The 16,622-nt window shown below is 46.4% G+C and overlaps 1 protein-coding gene across 1 annotated transcript in view; it reads left to right on the top strand.

Annotated features, from left to right (window-relative positions):
- The first annotated feature begins 1,839 nt into the window (after positions 1–1,839).
- Positions 1,840–16,622, top strand: part of FNDC3B (fibronectin type III domain containing 3B) — a 133,528-nt gene continuing 118,745 nt past the window's right edge. The window contains exon 1 of the mRNA XM_015871958.2: positions 1,840–2,047. The gene's annotated coding sequence lies outside the window, so the exon portion shown is untranslated. The remainder of the gene's footprint in view (positions 2,048–16,622) is intronic.

Below are 16,622 nucleotides of genomic sequence, written 5' to 3'. Positions count from 1 at the left end.
TGTGTTGGTTCTTCAGAAAAGGCCCAGCCTCCTTCCAGCCCATTTGATAGGACAGATACAAACCCAGAGTTTTCATTTCCTTCCTCTGCTTTATTTATTTTCATTTTCCTATCTTCAGGTTTGTTTACTCTTCACTTTAATCTCTCAGTAAATTTTTAGCTCAGAGATTTCTTTCCTCTCTAAACCAACTCCCCTTTCTCTTTTTCTCTCTCTTTTCCTTCACAAAACAGCCCACGGGACCAAGTCAAGGCTTTACCACCCTAGTGAATAATTAATCTCATCTGAGTCTGTAACTTAATCCAGGATCATCAAAAAGTCTGCATGTTTGGGGTCACTAATAAAAGAAAACATTTTTCTGCTTTTAGATTTTACCCATTACAAAAGTTTCTGCAATTAACAATGAACAATACTTGGTGCTGGCCGACCATTTTACATTGAAAGATCTTTCCCATGGGAAAATGGTAATTTTCTATTTTCATAGGAACTATCTACTTCAGATAACTTTATTTTCATTTATTATTTTTTTGTTCCTGTGCTTTGGTCTCTTAATATAACACTCAGCTGAGTATAACATTTGTACTGAACTTCTATGCCAAGCTGCTCCTTTTTAGAGTGAGTTTTGACGAGCAGAATATCAAGAAGACCCACAGGAAGGCCTTTTTGTTGCTGTTTTAATGGAAGCTGATGAAAACATACCCAAGGCTGATGAAACCCCATAGGGTTTCTGAAAGAAATCCTGGCTCTGGTGGTTGATACAGGTCAACCTCTGGGAGAAGTGAACCCAGGGACTAGGGAAGCACTGGCATGAATTGTCCAGAGAGGTGGTAGATGCCCCATCCCTGGAGACACTCAAGGACAGGCTGGGTGGGACTCTGAGCAACCTGACCGAGCTGTGGGTGTGCACTGCAGTGGGGTTGGACTGGATAACCATTAATGGTTTATTTCAACCCAAATGATTCTATGGCCCTACAATTCTATGTCTTGGCCAAGTCCAATGACTTCACATGAAACAGATGGGTTCATTGTGTGTCTGGAGAAGGACCACAAAGCTAGAGCACAGGTCTGATGGGGAGAATCTGAGTTCAGAAAGGAGAAGAGGAGGCTCAGGAGAGACCTTATGGCTCTGTACAGCTCTGTGGTCAGGAGGGGGGTTGGTCTGTGCTCCCAGGTAACAGCAATAGGATGAGAGGTGGTGGCCTCAAGTTATGCCACAGGAGGTTCTGGATGCTAGGAAATGTTCCTATTGATAAAGAGCAGTGATGCAGTGGCACAGCTGCCCAGGCAGTCATGGAATCACCATCTTGGAGCTGCTCCAGAGCCGTGGGGATGCGGCACTGAGGGATGTGGGCAGTGGGCATGGGGGGATGGGCTGGGGTTCTTAGACATCTTCTCCAACTGTAATGATTTGGTGATTCTATAATATAGTGCTTGTTCAGGCCCTGTTTTAAGCTTCTCCTGTAACCAGTCTAAACCTTTACCCCAATTCCCACACTGCACCCACGCAGCACAGTGAGGCGAATTACCGACGTGGCACCAATGGCTCCATTCTACAAGGAGACAACTCCATCTCCCCTTTGCGGCTGTGCCATTGCAGCGTGCCAGGGTATTTCTTCATCACCGAGGAACGCAGCCAAAACCAAACTCAGGGCTGGTCACACCGAGCTGCCCCAGCTCCCACCTCGACCCTGTTAAGAGCAGAACGGATGGGCCGGGACCCGCCGGGCACCGAGGCCGCTGTGGGACGCAGGCACAGCCCGCACCGCTCCGGGACCGCCCCCACCCGGCGCCCGGGGACGGGGCGGAGGGACGGGGAACGGGGGCCGCCCCGGGGCGGGGCAGAGCGGATCGGGAGGCCCCTCAGCCGGCTTTTCGGCGGGAGCCTCTACTCCAGAGTGCGCGGTAGCGTGGGCCGGCTGCTGGCCCCATGTGGTGCCGACATCACTGACATGGCGGAATCCCCACCAAGCCCTCCTGGCACCCGTTCCAGCTAGCTGCGACTCTCCGCCGGCCGCCGCGCCCGGCCCGGCCCCGCACAGCCCCTCCGCAGGTGAGCACGGCGCTGCTCGGGACGGGGCCGAGCGGGGTACCCCGTTCTGGTCGCTCAGCCCCGGGCTCAGCTCCGCCCGCCCGTCCCGGCTCTTTTGTTCCTCGCGGGGCGGCGGCCGCTGCCGTCGGGGAAAGTTTCTCCCGCTCGGTGCTGGGGATGGAAGGGGGGGGGGGGGGGGGGAGAAGTTTCGCCGGGCTCTGTGCGAGGGGAGGGAGGGGGCACGGGGCAGCCCGGAGCTGCTGTCAGCGCCTCCGCCCGCCGCAAGGAACGGGCAGCCGCGGGCGGAACCTCGAGCGGGGCGAAGCGGCGTCCACAGCACGGAACGAGGCTGGGGAGCGGCGGAGCGAGGAGCTGGGATCCGAGCGGGGAAAGGCTGTGGGAGAACCCAGCGGCTCCTCCCGAGCCCGTGTGCCCTTGGCTGAGCGGCCTGGGGAGGGAAGATCCTGGAAACGTGGTGCTTTGCTCGCCAGACACCTCTGTAAAATGGCATGGGACCAGCAGACGGGAGGGGAAAAATGAGAAGAAGTCTTTGAAAAAGCTGAACTTAAGCTGAGACGCGTCTGCAGCCCTCGCTGTGCCTCCCCCCCGTCCCAGTTCTCAGAAATGCGCTGTTTGAACAAGGCTTTGGCTGAGGCGGTGCGGTCGGGGCTCGGTGTAACGAAGCATTTATCCCGTCGCTATTTGTAGCAGAGAGGCGGGAGCTGCCGCTCTCAACATTGGTAACGTTGTATTTCGTTTGCGTTTCTTCGCTTCGTTCCTTAAAGTTCCCTTTCACGGCGGGGAAACTGAGAAGTGGAAAAGTCCAGGTTTCTTGTTCGGCGGGCGTTGTTTTTCCCCCTGTAGCTCGGCGCTGGGCTGTGCAGAGCAGTGCTCAGGTACACCCATACCCATGGCCACGCTGGCTCTGACCACGTACCCTACAGAGCCCTGTGTGCATCTCTGCGAGGTGCCAAACCATTCTGACCTGAGCTTAACGAAGCGCTGGGCGGTGGGATTTCAGACTGGCATGAAGTTTTATGTCCAGAATGTGATTTCTCAGCCTTTTTCTTTATGTGTTGCCCTGGTTGATGGATTGCTGCTGGGGCACAGTGTGTGCTTGTGGGAATGCTCCCAGGACCCCCAACCATCCCCCCTGCAGTACAGCCCCTTGTTTGTGGTCTCACCCCTCTGCCACCTGTGCCTTTTTCTTGGCAGTATGAGAATATGCAACCGGTGCTACCAATAAGAAATGATTCTTGGCTGTGTTCCCAGGGTCACGCAGGGTCTCGCACAGGAATGGGCTGTTAGTGCTGTTCTTCTAATCTTCAGTGCTCTGTGGTTCTCTCTCATTAGTTTGAAGGCAGTTGTGCTTTGTAGTGGAATCGGGACCCTGCTGGGACAGCAATGCCAGCTTCCCCAGTGGTGCTCAAAGTCATTCTTCCCAGTTGTGTATCTCTGAGCAAGTTTATGCTCGTAATGTAGCACAGGAACAAGTCTGTGTGGAAGGCAATATGTATCACAATCTCTGTGAGCTGTTAGGACCCATCTGGTTGGGGTTTGAGGTCATTGCTGGGACAACAGTGAGAGATTTTTGTGTGTGTGTTGTTGGCCTCCAGCTGGCTGGAGTCTATGGAGGGCACAGTCAGGGTGGTGAAATGCTGGTGCAGGTTGCTCAGAGATGTGATGGGTGCCTGGTCCCTGGAGACTCCCATGATCAGGCTGGACAGGGCTCTGAGCAGCAGCTCCCTCCTTTGTAGGGAGGTTGGACCAGATGGCCAATGAGGGTCCTTTCCAACTCAAACAATTCTGTGATTCTAAGGAAGTTAGCATCCAAAGCTGTTGCTCACTATATCTGAAAAGCACAGAGCTTCAGCTTGGTGAATGCTAGGGCAGAAGCAAACTTTGTGTGTGTAGTATGAGGATCTAAAGTCTGACAAAGCAGCTGTTATTACCCAAAAGCCTCAGAACCAGAATGCACCTAACAAAGCAAATTATGTCCTACAGTGGTGTTCTCAGTGCAGCTGCCGCTGCTCTGGGAGGAGCACAGGTGGGGATTAATGGTGTGCAGTGGGAGAGTGAGGACTGGCAGTTTGGCTGCCCTGGGTGCAGTCCCAGCCTCTGCACCAGAACAGGCTGTGAGTTTTGAAGTCGGCGTCCTGGTGCATCAGAACACTTTTGTGGAACGTGCTGTGAGTTACTGAAGGCTGTTCTAAACAAATGTGACTTCAGTGCACAGCAAATAAAATAAATAGCGGAGGCAGCCAACAAACCTCTGTGTAAATCTCAGCTGTGCAAAAGAGCAGCGAGGCAGAGCTCTGCAAACCAGCTGCAGAGCTGCCTTGTGCATAGGTGATCTGTTCTGCGCTGGTGAACAGCAGCAGCAGGGAATCCTTCAGGGACAGGGATATCAAAAGTAGCGTTGTTTATGGCCAAGGTTTAGTGTCGCGGTGTGATCCGTCCCTGGAGATGGAAGGTATGTGGGAAGAGGGAAGTTCTTCGAACAACACAGTGGAAATAGGAGACGCTGGGTACACAACGGTAACAGGCCATCTACAGGCAGGAATGCTGGGCGGTGGAAAACAGATAACTGCTCAAATGTTTGCCAGTTGGGATGGGACGATTACGTTTTCACCAGTTCATTCTGAGCACCTTTGCAGAATGAGTGCAGACGCCCCTCTTTTATTGCAGAGCTGGCTGCCAAAAAACAAAAGCAAGCAACCAACCAACAAACAAAAAAGCACAACTAATTAAGCCTGATTTATTGTGCAATCTGAAGCAGCGCCGGAGAGATTGGTTGCCTTGCAGAAATTCTGCTGCAGGTGTGAAATCTGTGCTTTGGGTGAGAAACTACGGAGCAGCTGAGCGAGTTCAGGAGGAAAAGTGCTGCGTCTGCTAAGTCAGCTCTGACCAGGAGCATTCCCTAGAGGTGCCAGCTACTGTGGCTCTGGGTGTTGTGGAAGGATGGATTGCCTTGCAGCAAGGAAAAGCCTGGAGGTTAAAGCATTCTGCTTCTCAAGTGGTGTGTTTCCTGCTCTTCATCCGTCCTTTATTTACCAGTAAATGGTGTTGTTTATCAACGGATAGCACACAATCATTGAATCAGCCCTACGAGGACAACTTGCTGTTCGTGTTTCTGGAGGTGACATGCTGGACTTGGGCGCTCTGCTTATTGAAGGAAAGCTGTTTATAGAGTTCTCTTTTGTATGTAATCTGAATCTAAAAGTGATTCTGAATCAAGGTGCTATTTTTTGTTTTTCTTTTAAGAGAACAAACTTTGCAGCTAATGCTGGTATGTGCATTTGTATCTGGCATCTGCTTTGCAGTTCTGTGCAAGCAGCTCAGCTGTGTCCAGAATGGGGTAGAGTGGAGTTGCAACCACTGTTTCTTTGTTTGTTGTGTTAGATTGATGATGGATGGTGAAATCACATGTTGTGGGACTGCAGGTGCCAGGTGTGCTTGGCTGCTTGATGCTGACTTGGTGTATCTGTGGCTGAAATGCACATTCCTTGAGTGCTTCCTATGGAACTGCTGTGACTGTGGACATTTCTATTATTAGGTCTCTGCAAAGGACTCTTATAATAGAATGTGTGTGTATGTATATATTTAAACACGCGCTTCGTGCCTCCAGAAATGATTCACATGGAATGTTTTGAAAAGAGAAAAAAGAAATCACTCTCAAGAGGCTGTTAATAGAAACTTCAGTGAGCGACAATTTGAGGTGACCCTCCTCCCCCTCTGATATCCTTGGAATGCTGGGGACAGCTTTCTCGTGCTGTTCATCAAAGCCAGCAAAATGCAGAGCACATCCTGCTCAGTGTGTAGCTGGCTGTTCTGGTTTTTGTGGTAGCTCCCTTATTCCCTGATTGTCCACTAATAAAATGTGGATGTTCTGTGCTGCAGACTAAATCTCCATGGTGTATTTTGCCCTGTGTATTTCTGCATTATTCCTTAATCAGACCTAACATGATCAGGTATGATTTTTCTAGAAGCTCGGTACCAAAAGCAGCCTGGAAAGAGAGTTCTCCTGCTGTTGTTAGGGATCACCTTGCTGTTTCTCTCTCGATGTAACATTAGTTAGCTGCCAGAATCTATTCCACTTTGTAAGTAACATCGATCGTGGCAACGCATGCCTATCCAATGGCAATTCATATCACACGAGTGACCTTATGCTTGCTGACACTCATGCTGGTGGTTATTAAGTATCAGGCGTTGCTCTTTGCTTGTTATTTATGTATCAATGCGGGATAATGCAGCAGAGGAAAATAAGTGGATAGCATTTGCAGATAACGAGAGCATTTAATAGGTTTCCTTCTGGTAAGCCTGTGGTCGCATAATGTCATCTTACAGAAGAGCTGCTTGTGACGTCCTGATCCAAGCAAATGAATGGTGAGAAAAAGCATCGCCTTGTGAGAATAAATTAATTTTGCTATGTGTATCTCTTTAAGATATTGATACTGACTCTTTTGAGACCCAGGAAATCCTTCTCTTGCTGTTCTTTAGTGATGTACACCTCTGAGCTGGTGATGTTAATAACCTGAGGGTAGCTGATCTGGGCTGCATTGCCAAACAAACAATTGCAGCTTTGGAAAGCAAACTTCACAAGGCCCTGTGTACATCTGTGGGAGCTGGGGGAAGTTCTCTGCCTGAGATATTCTCACTGAGACAATGTTCATCCTCTCCTCGTTGGATGTGCCTGGGCTCATTTATGCAGCCAAAATGCTGGCAGCTCATAGGGAGCTGTTAACCCATTCTAACATGTTAAGTATATTGTTATCACCCAGTAATGGTAGTTGGAATCCTTATTTGTCACAGTGGCTCTTCTGGGCTGTATTTCTTTTCAGACTCTTTGAAAGAGATAATTTCACCAGATGGCAGTGGGAACAGCAGCAGAGCATAGCATTTCTATCAGCACAGCCCTGACTTTCCCATAACACTTTGCCTTCTTGTAAGCGTGGTTAATTTTCTGTTAGTTTATTTCTATCAGTGCTTTAAATGTTGAAGCATTTACACATGAATGAACTTTGCTAAGTGGAGCAGATGAGGTGGGCTGGGTAACCGTAGTATTGCATTACAGATAAAAACAAACCCCTTAAATAAAGATGCACAAGACACTTTGTCTCTAAATCAGTACAGCTAATGCCAAGGGGTAAAAAAACGTTTCCATGACAAGATAATGCAAATCAGGATATATACCTTGTAGCTGACACCTAAAGGACCATACCATCATGATGTCTTATTTCACCTTCTGGTTAACATCAGTGCCAGTGCTAGGGAGATAAACCAGCACAACAGGGCAGCAGCTTAGGGCTCGTGAAGGTTTTTGCTGCTGTGTGATATGTTCCAGCTCTGCTTTGTGGTGGTCCAGGGCTGCTCTCTGATAGGATTTGGTGTGGGACACGTGGGCCTCTGTATTGATAGTTGACCATAAGTGATAAACAGGGAACTTGATGGCTAAGCAGGGAAAAAGTCCAATGCTACGGTTTTCAACACAGAAAATTTGATGTAATGTGGGGCAGAAGTGTTTTGAGTTGCTAAGTGTACTCATGCTTACATAAAGTCAGCCTTAATGCTTCTTGTGTGTCGACTTGTAGCAAAATCAACTTTGATTCTGGTTCGTGCATATTTATTTTTGCTGTTCCAACGGATCTGTGTAATTGCTTATTGTTTGCTGCTGCTTCTAATGATTGCTCAAAAGATAAACATCCTCTGTGACTTTTGGAGTGCGGGTTTGTTCCTCATTTGAAGCCCATCTATGAGTGGCTATCTGCACCCCAGCTGCTGGAGTTCCTTCAGTGGGGAGGAGCGTTTTCATTGCCTGGTTCAGTTTTCTCCTGTCTCCAGGGTTTCGTGCATGCTATGTCTGATCTGCAGCCATTCCTTTCTGAGTTAATAGAGCTGGATGTTCTTGTCCTGGACACCATTGCTCTGCTCTGTGGCTGTAGGATATGGTTATCGGAGCGGCTGCTGGGACCTTTGGATTGTAGCACAGCAGCCACCTCATGCTTCTGGATACAGCACAGGAGCCAAGGCCTTGGGATGCTTGTGTGACCGCAATCTCTGCAGCACACGGGATGGCGACGTTTTGATTTGTGTGCCTCTGAATAGGGAGCTTCAGTGGATGTGTGAGAGCTGCTGTGTTACTGGAAAGGCAATATTTGTACATACCCAAGGCTGAATTTAGACATCAACAGTTTCGCTTCCTTTTGGTATTTCTTGGTCATGCAGTCACGCAGGATGATACACTCCAAAAAGTTGCTGTAAAGCGTTTTTCAGTTTCTCGGTCTTTCCAGGCTGTTGGAGTGCTGTCTCTGCAAGCAGATCTCAGCCCTTCGACTTCTTTCTTTGTAACTCATTTGCCTGTTCCCTTCTTCCTTCCTTGCATGTTTGAATTGAATACCTTTGTTTTGGAGTATCCTGAGTTGCTGGGGGTGGTGTAGGGGCACAGAAGTAGATAAGTGAACAGTTCTGATACGCCCTGAAACTTGAAAATGTAAAGGCAACAGGAGCAGTGGGCTCAATGTCTTGCAATTACTTAACAGCCGATTTATGAGTTTATAATTTGAATTTATGATATGAATTTATACTTTTTCTAGAAAAAAAAAAAAAAAAAAATGTGAAGGTTCAGAAGGGGGAAAAAATAATGAAATAAAGTAGCGAGCAGATGTGCAGCACCAAAGCAGAAATGTCTTCTGTGATATGGGAAGGAAATCCAGCTTGGGTCACCTGCAATGCCAAGAGAGGCTACACAAACAACAAATTACTTATGCTTGCACCAGTGCTCTGGGAGAAGAAAAATCAGCATGTAGCAAAGGCATTACCTAGCTAATTGCTTGGGAGCTGCTCTGAAATTGCTTTAATATTGCCCTTTGGTGTTCTCTTCCTCAGCAGAAAAGCTTTTGCTGGTGAATAGTTAATGGTTCTGGGGGTGAGGAGCAGTCAGTGAGTCCATATGCAGCTCTCATCCCAGTGTTCTCCTGCAGCTCCTGGTGCTGCTTTCAGTGCCCTGAGTTTTTGCTGTCAGGTTTTACATTGAACGAAGCAGTGTTTATAATAAATGTAATGACTGTATGATGTGCTTCCATTTATGAGCTCCTTGGGGAAAAACGTTTTAATTGTCTTTATGTTAACATGGATAAATCAGGAACTTGTTTCCATCCATCAGGGCTTGAGACATGAAACAAAAGCCCAACAAACTCCCAGATGGTGGCAGATTCTGGCTGTGAGCCACTGCCAGCTACAGCTCAGCCTGTCCACCAGCACATGGCTCTGGTGGATGTCACTAACTCTGGTGTCCCCTGCACCAGGGAAGGCGTCAGGTGTGATACCCATGGACTTCAGGCTCAGAGCTGTGGCTGAGCCCCTTGCCAACTTCCCAGGGCTGTGATGTGATATGGGGTGGGCATCACCTTAATGGCATCTGGGTGTGCACTGATGGATGCACCCGTGTGGGTGCCCTGGTTCTTGCAGTCCCACTCATGCTCAGCTTCCTCTTGTTTAGGAAGGCCTGCATGGAAAAATCGATAGTGTAAAGTTCTAGCTGCTGGCACGGATCACCAGATGCTGTGAACGGAGTGTATTAATTAACGTTACTGGTCAGGACAGGCTGTCAATTTAATTAGCAAATCATTAATTAAGCGTGAGTGAATAACCAGTGTGATGGTTGCATTGCTCTCGGCAGAGACCAGAACACCTAGCAGATGAATTTCATTACCCCATCTTACAGCCAGGGAAACAGAGCAGGGAGGTGGAACCACTGGGGATGCAGTTGGTGCAGGTTTGCTCTGGCAGAGGCCCTTGTAGGAATCTACCCCTGTGCTTTTAGTGGTGCTGCAGGGCACTAAGTCAGAAGCTCAGTCTCCTCTCCTTTAGCTACTTGTCAAGGTATCCAAATTCCTTTGCACTCTGAAACTTTTTGCTTTTTGTTTTCCATATTTGATGAGAAGAGCTTTTATATCCTCTGCATCATCCATCAGTGGTCATCAAACTGCGAGTTGTAGCTGTGTGTGGTGAGGGCACCTCCTGGTTAGTCACTGCTAAAATGTGGTGTTTAATAATGACTTAAAAGCAGAACTTCATCTGGGTGAAGTGATGTTCTGCAGATAAAGGTTGGTCGCTGTTTGTTAATGAATGTCTGTCTTTTGTCAGGGATAATTACTGCAGCTTGGTAAGAGATAAACAAGAGTTCAGGCAGAAAACAGCTGGATTTCAATCTGTTTAGAGAGAGGGATGGTGGATGTGAAGTGATTGTCCTTGGGTGTGTGACTCCTGTGCTTGCAGCTCCCATGCTACAGAGGAGGAACAGTGTGCTTTGGAGTGCAGGCACAGCTCCAGCACTGAAATACCAAGCTAGGCATAAATAACAGGAAGGTATAGATCTGTTTGTGTGCAGGGCTCCTGGAGATGTGTAGCCCTGATGGAATTCCCAACAATATTGCCTTTAAGATGCAACCTTGTCAAAAGCCAGAGCTGGCCATGCTCTGGGCAGTAGGTTTTGTCATGCATGAAGATGAACTGTGTGACCTAAATGTGGGCATAAGGGAGCTCTGGATTTCTGGATGCTGGGGTGGGAAGGGCTGTACAACGCAGAAAGAATTCCAAGTATCTTTTTGGTTAATTCTGTTTTGTAGCATACTGCTACGAATGTACTTCTAATGACAGTCCTGATTTCAGCAGATTCAATTACGTTTATATTCCCCTGCAGAAGGGCTGAGTTCTGCCATCCTTGATATTTCATACCAAAACTGTTTCTTGTTTTTTGTTCCCCCCCCGCAGTGATTGGTTTACTTTTGTAAGGAGAAATATATTTGGACAAAATTGTCAAGTGCTGTGACAACGTACTGCTGCTGTATCCAGGACATAAAGAAGCATTCTGAATGCTGCACTTTTGTTACTGAATCAGTGACGATCGTTTATGCTTCAAAAGAAACATCAAGTCCAAAACCAACTTGTCAGAAAGGGACGTAGGAAGCATCCATTATGTTTGCCATTTAGATTCTGTGAAACTGAGTTTGGAAGAATGTCTGAGAGGGTCTTGTATTCTAAGCTCTGAAATGCTCCAATATCTTTTCTCTTCCTCTGCCCTTCCTGCTGCTGCTTATCTTCAGAAGTGATTTTTCAGGCTGTAATAAGAGTTTGGCAAACATGGGGGTAGCCTTTTCTCTGATGCAAATCGGCACAGCTTCATTAAGTATATTTAGTCCTAAAATTGTGATATTTTTAGGCTGTTAAAATGCCATTGTTGGTGCTCTGATAATCTTCAGTGGCTTCCATTTAGATTGCACGTTCATGACTGATGATGTCAGACAGATCAGTTCTTATCTTGAGCTATTCTAGAGCATTACTTGGCTATTTTTGCTAAACACTTGGCTCAAGCTGAGTTTTATTAAAGAGAGCATCATAAAGTATTCTCTTCCCTCATTCCCTGCCCCCCATTCTACCCAAATGCAAAGTACTGAGGCTCAGGTGGTGATGCTGGGAGGTTCTACTTACATCAGTTGAACTCCCTGTGGGTATTCTCATTTTTTGTGACTAAAAATGAACTTTGCTGGGTTCCTGCCACACGCTGCTTTCCAAGAGAGGAAGAAAAATCAGTTTCTGATCTCTATGGAAGTAAAGAAAAACATTACAACAAGGGTGAAATCCTCCCAGCCCACAGTGCTGGAGAATCATTTGATAGAGAAAGAACACAATAATGGGGATGGAGGTTTTTGAAGAAAGCTTCCCCTGAAGAATTAATACCTGTCAACACTGGCTTTTCAGTGGGCTTAATGATTATGCCTGGAAGCTGAGATGCTGCTTTGAGAGTAGAAGCTGAAGATGTAGGGGAGTATCCAATTTATGTGAGTATTGGAGGGAAACTGAAACAAGAACTCTTCTGTTGATGTAAAGTCTTCAAATGAGTTTTATTGCATAAAATAGGTAGCTCAGAGGAAGCCTTAAACCTTAGGAATTTGTTTCATTGATTCAGTGGATCTAGGATCTGTGCTAGAGCTGGTATTTGTTGACTGGGCATGAGTTCTTACAGTGAACTCTAATGCTCTTATGGAGCTACACCAGAAAGATGTTAATAGGGAGCTACACCAGAAAGATGTTAATAGTTGTGTTAATTTTCTTATACAGCTGGAAAAAAGCCCCCCCCCCCCCCCCTTTTTTTTTCCTCTCTATTATTACTCAGCAGTGGGATTTAATTGGATTGTTTTGACTGAAATAGGAAGTAGCATATTTTTATGGGTCTGCGTTGTGTTGTACGGTTGAACTGATAGGATGTAATTAGACACTTCATTTTGTTTCCATTTGACATCTTTTAACTAATTAGTAACTTGGATTGCTTTCTTTTGCATCGCTTTATTTTCGGTTGATTAAGTGCACTTACTTAGCTCCTTGAAGGGTACGAAATTAAGTGTGCTAATTGTGCAATGGTTTTGGCACATGCAAATTGCCTTGGTGTCACCTAAGGATAAGACTTCTGCTGGCAGTGTGGGTGCTGCTCCCTCTTTGTGCCCATGGGCAGGTGTGTCAGCTCTTTCTCTCCTCCTGTCTAGTCAGAGCTTGCTGGCCGTGGCTGAAAGGAGCTCTTGCCCCTGGGGATGGATGGTTTTCAGCTTCTCTATGTTCAGACAGACTCCTTTGGTGACTGTGGGTGGTTGGTGGTGGAAGCACCAAAGGGATCTCAAAGAGATTGTGCCTGGAATCCAGTGCACCTCATCCAAGAGCTGTCCTGAGGTAAATGGGCTACACTGTTGGGTTCTGTTGCTAATTTTAGTGAATTGTGCTTGTGAGACATTGGGTGTTAGAGAAATAATGAGAGCCGTGACGTACTCAAGTACTGATTTGAACATGAGTTATTGCTGTGAGGCATTGAGTAGGATCTAACTTGTTCCTAGTAACAAGACAAAGCCAACAGAATTGAGAATTGAAAGCCACAATTGTATTGTACTGCTGGTAGCAGCCAGCCTGAGTGTATGCAGCCTCTGGTGCTGGGATGAGAGGTAAACAGGCCAGGCTTCCCTTTTACAATTAAAGCTTTCTAAATGGAATGAAGCTCTTTGGGTCTGTAAATATGAAATATTGTTGCTTCTTTTTCCTCTCCTGTGCAAAGGGAGTCCTACCGTATCTCACTGTTCTTGTAGTCTAGCTTAAGGCCAGATTTTGATGCTTGCACATCCAGAACCTGCTCAGAGGTGTTTGAGCCTTGAGCAAGAGCCAGGCTTGGAGCCCAGGTTGGGAGCACAGAAAGCTGTTAGAGGCTCATCAAATGGCTTTATTTTAAAGCCAGGTGTCCCCTCATGGCTCTTGGTCCATCCCAGAGGCCAGACGGCCTGCTGAGCATCCCGCACTGGGCTGCCTGCCCGCTGGGAGCCTGCTGCAGCTGGAACCCGGCCCTCCAGACAGCCAGGATGTTTGCTTTTGTAGAGTGCTGTTGTTGAGGAAATCAAGCAAAGGGATCACTTGAAAGGCCAGGCCACCTCCATGAGATTAGGCCATTAAATTATACTCACAGCCCTTGTCTTAAAGCACCTTAGCAGGTGGGGTTGGGGTGGATGTACTTGTGATAGCAGGCATTGCTCAGGAAGCAGCTCGCTTCTCCTCTGTTGGGCTGTACTCCAAGGAGTGATGCTGAACATGGCCAAGAAGGAGCCCTGTGGCAGCTGGTGGACCTGGGCATGAGGCTGGAGCAGGACAGCGTGCCCAGAGCCCTGCACTGCCCAGAGCTGGGTGGTAAGAGGGCAGATAAGAAGGAATGCAGAGCTTTTAAAGTATCTTAAAGCTGGATATCCTTTGCTCGGGATATTTCCTGTCCACAAGAATTTATTTTTCAACAGTGTTATTGGCAGAAAATCCACCAAATGGAAAAGGGGGGGAGGGGGGGGGAGGGAAACTTAGATGTTACAGCAAAAGCCTGGAAATTTCTAGTGTTCTCAGCTAAGTGAAGAACTAGGAAAGATTTGGAGAACTGAAGAATGTAGATATTTATGTAGCTGTGTGCTAGCATGCATAATTATATATGGAGTAGTCAGTAATCAGTGCTTTTCACCACCAATAAAGTCCATCAGTTAACTCTCAGATTAAAAAAAAAGAAGGCCAAGCAACTTCAGAATGTTGTTATTGCGAAGGAACAGAAGTAGCTGGTGCAAAGCATTCCAGGCTAACTTCCTCCAGTCTGCTGCATGCCTTGCCTTTGTGTCTGTAATGAATTCAGGCCTAAATCATAAAGCAAGATTAATTGGCAATTTGTGATCTGGTTAATCCTTTAGTGAAACTAAATTGTGTTTAGTGCTGCAGATGCATTTGGTGTCTGCTCCCCCACGGGATGCAAGGTTTGCTTGTAACGTGGCCTGACTGCCAGGGTAGTAGCAGAGAAGTGCTTCCTGCTACCAGAATGCCTTTGTAAGGCTGTTTGTGTATGCTTCCTTCTGTAAACTTCAGATAGAATTCACTTGAATGTGGGTATGTACACTGGGATGGCTGTTTCCAACAAAGCTTTACAGCTATTAAATTCAATGAGGATTTATTGTTTACCATCTCTTTCCTTCTGTTGTTTTTGTTTCTAATAACAAGTGTTTCCATGTTTCCTTTGGGTTAAGTAACACATATAAATGTGGATGTATGTCACTTAGTGACATACATTGAATTCCCTGGTAAAAACTTACAGAAAGAAGTGTAATCATGAGGCATTAACCAAGTGCCCCTGCTGCTGCCACCCTTGCACTAACAAAAGGAGAAAAGAACTCAATAGGTATGTGAAGTTCTTTCTGGAGCTTGCAGCTGGACTTTATTTTTGGAAATAGGATTATGGCGTGTGTTAGAACTTCTTATCCCATTCTCTGTCTGCCCTTAGCACCCAAGAAAAGGCTTCCAAAACCAACACGGAACGTACTGTGCTGAGACTGCATTTTTGTTTTTAAGGCTGCAACGTGTTAAGACAGAAATCCAAATGGATGAGAACATCTTCGTAGTGGTGCACAAATGATTAGGAATCCTTGGTATGTGCCAGTGGCAAGAGCTGAATTCCCCCGGCTGCGCACTGCTTTGAAGTGAGCGCTGTGCAGGGCTTTGCTGTGCAGGCAGGCCTGGCTGTGGGGCTGAAGGCACACGGTGAGGGCACGCGGTTTTGTAACAGGTTAAATCCAGGATAACAAGAACGAGACATTGACATTATTCTTTTATGTCCCTTATCACTTGGCTTTGTAGCGAAAAAAAAAGAGCAGAACCTCCCCTATATTTCTTTAGTAATCCTTTGAATTCTTATTTCTGAGCTTGATTTGAGTCCTTTGAAATCTTGAAATACTGTGTGTTAGCTATCAGTTCTGTTGTATGGGTGGCTTGGCGCTTGTACTGAGCAGAGCCCATCTCTTATTTGTGTTGGTTTTGGGACCACTGATGGTCTTCTAAATGTTGAGGTGTAGATCAAGCTGTGATTCTCTTGCTCTGTTTTACATTTTCATCTTCTTGCTGCTGATAAGGATGTATATATATATTTAATGTTTGTTATGGCTTATTAAACTATTTTCTTGTGGTCTGCACCTTGTGTTTGACCACATCAAACTAAATATAACACAGTCTGCAATGAGGACTTCATCCCTTGTTCTGATTGGGAGCTCTATTGCTTTACCTCAGCTGTTTCCAAGCGGGTGAATAACTTGATGACAAATGCAGATCTCTGTGGGAGATCAGATGTGATCAGTGGCGCATCATGTTAGACAACATGCTTTTCCCATGGTGGCTCTTCCTGTGGTGGGTTCCCTTCCCATCCAGCTTGTCTGCTCCTCCTGCCCCTCTCCTCCTGCACCGCTCTGCTGTTGGGTGCCACCAGGTTTCTGCATTTTTCATCGCTTTTCTGATAATCTTTAGGAAATCGTAATCCTTTTACAACCCGATGCTATATCAGCATTCGTGCTATAAGCAGAAAGCAGTTGGTGGTTGTGCTAACACTTTCTCTGTTTATTATTAGTCAAAGTACTTTCATGGTGCCTGATATATATAAGGTTCAACTTGCTGTCAGAAAGAAGGAATTGCTAGTAACAAGATGACTTCTTAATTTAGTCATTTCAAGAAGTGTTCATAATTAGCCTTCTTCACAGATTCAAAGCATTCTTAACAATAACCGCATTATAGTCTGCCCAATTCAGATGAGAATGAACCTCATTCATTATTTTTGATCAATTACTCTTCTGAGACTTCGGTGCCTTAATGTATATGGATGAGAAAGAGGAAAATGAGAGCATTCACCTTTCCTTCAGCTACAGGAATTCCAGTTTAAAGACAAAAGCTGCAGCAGGTTGACCTTCTCATTTAAATGGTAATAAATCTTGTTCTGCTCCTCCTTGAGCAGGGAGGTCACAGAGCAAAGCAACTCAGAATGGATTTCAGAGAGCGAACTTCTGAGTGTTTAAAACTGTAATAAGCAATACATATCTCTTGCTGTGGTGCTGTAGGAGTCACATTTGGCATGTTCTGAGTGCTTGCTTGATGAAGTAAGGCATCTATGGGATGGGGAGGAAGCATGCATGGTAACCTGTGAGTTGGATTTCACTTGATACAGCAGTGCCTGGGGACACAAAACAAGGTTAGAGGCAAAATCCCATGTTCAGGTTTT

Source organism: Coturnix japonica, chromosome 9 (genome assembly GCF_001577835.2).
Source record: "Coturnix japonica isolate 7356 chromosome 9, Coturnix japonica 2.1, whole genome shotgun sequence".
In the NCBI taxonomy this organism is placed as follows: Eukaryota; Metazoa; Chordata; class Aves; order Galliformes; family Phasianidae; genus Coturnix; species Coturnix japonica.
This window is presented reverse-complemented; position numbering and strand designations above follow the sequence as displayed.